Genomic DNA, 6,000 nt, shown 5'->3' on the forward strand with positions numbered 1-6,000 from the left:
AGAGAAGGGGACTCCACAACCTCCCTGGGCAGCCTGTTCCAGTGCTCTGTCACCCTCACCGTAAAGAAGTTTTTCCGTGTATTTGAACGGAACTTCCGATGTTCTAGCTTGTGCCCATTGCCCCTTGTCCTGTCACTGGGAACCATTGAAAAGAGCCTGGCTCCGTCCTCCTTAAACCCACCCTTTAGATACTTGTAAACATTAATCAGGTCCCCCCTCAACCTTCTCTTCTCCAGGCTAAAGAGTCCCAGCTCTCTCAGCCTTTCCTCATAAGGGAGGTGCTCCAGTCCCATAATCATCTTGGTTGCCCTACGCTGGACTCGCTCCAGTAGTTCCCTGTCCCTCTTGAACTGGGGAGCCCAAAACTGGACACAGTACTCCAGTTGTGGCCTCACCAGTGCAGAGTAGAGGGGGAGAATGACCTCCCTCGACCTACTGGCCACAGTCTTCCCTATGCAGCCCAGGATGCCATTGGCCTTCTTGGCGACAAGGGCACACTGCTGGCTCATGGATAATTTGCTGTCTACCAGGACCCCCAGGTCCTTCTCCTCAGAGCTGCTTCCCAGCATGTCCGCCCCTAACATATACTGGTGTTTGGCATTCTTCCTTCCCAGGTGCAGGACCCTACACTTGCTTTTGTTGAACCTCATTTGGTTCCTCTCTGCCCAGCTCTCCAGCCTGTCCAGGTCACGCTGGATGGCAGCACAGCCCTCTGGGGTGTCGGCCACCCCTCCCAGCTTGGTATCATCAGCAAACTTGCTGACGATACACTCTGTCCCCTCATCTAGGTCATTAATGAATATATTGAGCAAAATTGGTCCAAGTATTGACCCCTGAGGGACACCACTGGTTACAGGCCTCCAACTGGACTCTGGGCCGCTGATCACAACCCTCTGAGTTCTGTCACTCAGCCAGCTCTCGATCCACCTCACTGTCACCTCGTCTAGCCCATACTTCCTCAGCTTCCTAATGAGGATGTTATGGGAGACAGTGTCAAAAGCCTTGCTAAGGTCAAGGTAGATGACATCTACGGCTCTCCCCTCATCCAGCCAACCCCTTTCAATCAGCCAATCCTCCCCTCTTTCAGTTTAAAACCATTACCCCTTGTCCTACCACTGCACTCCCCGATAAAGAGTCCCTCCCCATCTCTCCTATGGGCCCCCTTTAGGTACTGGAAGGCTGCTATAAGGTCTCCCTGGAGCCTTCTGTTCTCCAGGCTGAACAACCCCAACTCCTTCAGCCTGTCCTCAGAGGAGAGGTGCTCCAGCCCTCTGGTCATCTTCGTGGCCCTCAGCTGCACCTATTCCAACAGGTCCAAACTCTATATAAAACGTCTTCAACCTTCGAAACAGGAGGTAGGACCCGAGGAAAAATAAATAAATTCCATATTTCGAATTTCTGATTAACTACAGATGCTTATACCATTGAAATCTGTTGTTGTTTTCGGGGAAGTGGTATTCTACTAATTAGCATACCTTTACTTAACTTTCCTTTACTTAAACTTACTATGTGCTTACTACTCAGTAAGTGTAGTGGTAGCCTCTACGTTCTGTTGTGTTATGTTATACATCACTGCTACATCTGCAGAATCCAGGACTTCAATAAAGATGATTTATACTCTCTTTAGTAACAGTGGAATCTATTTTACAAGTACTACAGAAATCAGAGATAGCTTTCTTAATATACTCGGAAATTTTGATTTCTCTTTAGTAACTGATTTAATCCTAATAGACTAATCTAAGTTTCATTCCTATGATTTTTTTAAAACTTTATTTTCCACAAAACTTTTATTTTAGAACAAAGGAGATAATGAAATCTTTTCTCACTAATAAATTTAATTATTTCTGCTTTCTTTTCTTTTTCTCTGTCCTAAAGCATTTAAGCTTTAATTTTTGTCCCATCTGAAATAGAAGTCAGCTGAATTATGTCTGTGGCTGAATTTAAAAGAAAAAGTATTGATACTTGGAATTATTTGACATAACTGGTTGGATATGATGTGGGATAACTTTGTCTCACACCTGGAGAAAAAAATAAATCAAAATTAAGTAATAGTTATAGGTTCATTGACTATAAATAGTAACTGCCCTTTTAATGATAGTGGTTTTGCATAGTCTAGCTTCTTCATGAGTTCACAGTCACTGAAGTTTGTATGAAATTAGTATCTGAAGTTATCAGATGTTGTTCAGGATAGCCATTTTGAGTACTTTAAGAATAAAGCCAGAGGAAATAATTCCTCTTATATTAGAACATATTTGAGCACCTCTGATACCTATTCCTGTAGATTGCAGTCCACTACTGGAAAGCACTTGATGAAGAATTCAGTGTTTTACAAACCATCGTAGAGGAACTATAATCTTCAAAACGTATCATCTCACTGAATACTTTTTTCTAGTGCCTTTCTCCTCTTGGTTCAAAGTGCTATGATTCTTTAGGCTGCTGTTATTAATTCATTGATATTATTCTGATAGTGGAAATAAATCATGGTAGCACAAGCATTCCGACACTCGGAAGTGTGTGCTTTTTTTTTTCTTTCTTTTTTTTTTTAACAGTGTTCCATACCAGATGTCATTTATGAAAGAGCTGCTTCCACTGCTTCTAGGAACTCCAAAAGTATTACATTTTTGGTAGCACAGTTCAAGAAGTTCTGCATAAAACAAGTCAGGAAGAAGGTTTTAATAACCGTGCTTTTTGTTTTGGTTTTATAGAATATTACTCTGCTATCTTCAGCTTCTCTTGTATGTTTCTTAAAGCATTTAATTTGCTACAATTAGTGTGACAACACCTAAAATAATAATTTAATTATTATGTTTGTCTCACTAGAATTCTTAGTGCTCCAAAAGGGTAGTTCTGTCTGGAAGTTTTCTAATAGTGGCTTTAAAGAGTGTTTGGATATTTTCTGTATCAGATCATTTGCATTATTTATTTAAATTCTTTGGATTCGGATCTGTTGAATATATATATTGCTATGTGCAAAATGGTGATCATGATTTGCTCAATTTTCTGAAAGAGAAGAAAATTTAAGTAAATTCTGTAATGAATACAACACAGTTGAGAAGCATTAAATTTTCAGCAGATAATTTTCATGTGCCAGAAGTTCATAGGTACTACCACATTTTTCTTTTTCTCTTTCTTTTTTTTTTTAGTTTGTTTTGAAGGCCATTCTTTGTAGGATGACATTTTATTTTTGTTTCAAAAAAGGAATCTATTGCCTATTGCATTTTCCTTCTTGCCTTTTGGAGGATCTGTTTATTGATGATCTGCAGTTTTGCCCATATGTACAGCTTTAATACTTGTAAATAAGATTCTCATGACATCCACTGTCATTTCCAGCAAAACTGAGGCAGAATGCATGTGTGGCTTTATGTGATTTGTGTATTTCTGTCTTATCTTTATCCTTAGGCAGACTGGTTGTATGTATTGTGGCCTCAAGATTGTTTTGAGTTGTGCTCTACAACCTATTCAACAGAGCAGAAGCAAAATCCTCTTTTGCGCCTATTGTATAACTAATAACCCCATCACATAAATCAGAGGCAGACGTGACTCAAGATGTCTTATACTTCATCTGTCTGCCCTATGAGTGTCACACTTAGATTAAAATGTCAGTGTTGCACAGGGTAGTGTAAATTGCTGCACATCATGTCTTCTGGAGGGAGCCCTTAGGCTGCCCGAGCAGTTCTGGTAGCATTGGATATATTCTGCAAGCGGTGGATGCTGTGATTCTTTATAAATCGGCATTACTGGAAATCGCAAAGGAACTGAAGACCCTGTGACTTTAACTCTCCCCTTCCAGAGGGCTCTTGAAAACATGAATGTCTTAAAAAGTCTTGGGTTGTGAGAGTCCTTGATAGTCTTTAAACTGCTGCTAACTTTTCCCCTACTTCTTGATCATGCAAAAAATCCCAACTGCTATAGGAGCTCTAGAAGAGGCTGTCACAAACACATGCTGGCTGAAAGCAGGTGTGTAATCTGGATTAGAGTTGTTCAAATCTTGTAAACATCATTAACCTATTCTCAGTGATCAGTCTCAGCTGGATGAGCACTACAGAGTTCTGACACTTTTAGAAAACCTAAGACTGGCTATGCTGTCTCAATAACTTTTTCAAAAGGAACCATCTGTAATAAAGTACAGGCATATACTAGAATAATTTTAAGATGATGTTTATCATAATTATGAATAGGAAGATCTCAAAAAATATTGCGATAGATGATTTGCATCCTTACAATTCATCAGCCTCAATGAAACTTACGTATCAAGCACCAGAAGAATGCAAGTTCATATTTTGAATTTTAAGGAAATAGAAAGAATGAAACTTCTGAGCTGTCCTAATAAAAGTTTGCCTTAAAATGTAAAGAGACTTTTTAGCATTCCTAAGTTGTTTTCTTAAAATAAGTTCTCACAATAATGCTGTGGTTAAATGGTACAAATTTGCTGAAATACCTGCACGATTGTCTGCTGTGGGTATTCAGCTGTTTTAATTTTTGCCCAGGAGGTCCTTGGCACATGTGCACATATTTACTAAATGAGAACCAGGGAAGAGATGCTTCATACATTTGGGGTTTTTTTTTATTTTTGTGAGAAGGCTGTTTCGGGCGCATCAGAGAAGCTACATATGCACCTCTTGTTGCAGGCAAGGTTCTGGACACCCAGGTGCACTTAAAGAAGTGGTTTGTATGACAGTGATGTATAGAAGGATTGAAAAGAGAAAATGTGGTCTAATTCCATCCTGCCAATATCTTACCAGAATTTGGCTAAGGTAGTTCACAGACCTTCCATGCACTTTGCACAGGATCCAGCATTAATTCTTGCAGGATGAATGTAATGAAGTGTGTGCTTTCCACTCAGCAGCAGCTGAAGGGGCTTAATGTGGAACCTAATTATCTCCTCCAGCTGTGACCAAGCAGCCAGTTAGAAACAGCTGCTTTGAGAGACAGTGTGGGCAGCAGGTGGAGTAGTTGTGTGATACAGGTGAGAGAAACTTCAAAAAGAGGAAATATTAGAGGAAAAATAGCGATGCAGCAATGGGCAGGAACAGCATGGGCAAATGGCAAAGGAAGGAAGAAATGGTCCTTAATTTTGAACAAGAATAGAGAGGAGAGTCCAGGATTAAAGGTTTGTTTCTTCTCTCTCTTATGGAAGGGGATGTGAGAGCTGCAGAGCTGAGGGCCCAAGGATTCCTGTGTTTTAAGATTGCAGAGAGACACCATGCAGTGTATATGACCCTTCTGGTCTTTGGATTATGATTTTAAACACCACTTTTTTTTCCCCTCTGCTTTCAGGCCCATCCCCTCTGGATGGGAAGACAGGTGATCAAGTGACATCTACACCTGGTTTAGCAGTTCTCATACCAAGGATTCTTTTGTGCTTGATGCTTTATCCTTTCTCAGTGATGTAAATACAGAGTACACCAAGAAGAGCTTTATACAGGTAAGTGATTTTGAGAAGGTGGGTCAGCCAACAAAACTTCGACAAACTTCTATTTGGACAGTTGTATGGGGAGGTTACTGGACTAAATAGGCAGTTAGTCTGACTTGGATCTTGGCATCTTGGAGGAGAGCTGAGGAGAAGCTACTAAATTGGTGATTTTGCAGACTTGATTTACTTAGCCCAGCAAACAGGAAACATTTGATGCATACTTCCTACAGTCTGTTTCCCTGTAACACTTACTCTTTTGGAAGGTTTTGTTGGGCATGGTCTTTACAGTGTTAAAGGTTTTTCTTGAAAAACAAACTTGTTATTTATTCAAAACAAGATCTCGCTGATTTCCAAGGCTGCAGGTGCAATATCATAGGGAGCACGATTGACAGCAAAGCTATGCAGACTATAACATTATATAGTCATGACACTTTTATTAAAGACTGGGGCAAAAAATAAGGCGGTTCCCCTTAATTTTTCTTCCCAGACCTGCTTGTGTCTGGGATTGCAATTTGTACTGCATATGCTTTCTGAAAGGACAGATGTCCTGGATTCATCCTTCACTTCGGAAGAAGCAGTAGCAGTTC

The sequence above is a fragment of the Chroicocephalus ridibundus genome, chromosome 6 (genome assembly GCF_963924245.1).
Source record: "Chroicocephalus ridibundus chromosome 6, bChrRid1.1, whole genome shotgun sequence".
Classification (NCBI taxonomy): Eukaryota; Metazoa; Chordata; class Aves; order Charadriiformes; family Laridae; genus Chroicocephalus; species Chroicocephalus ridibundus.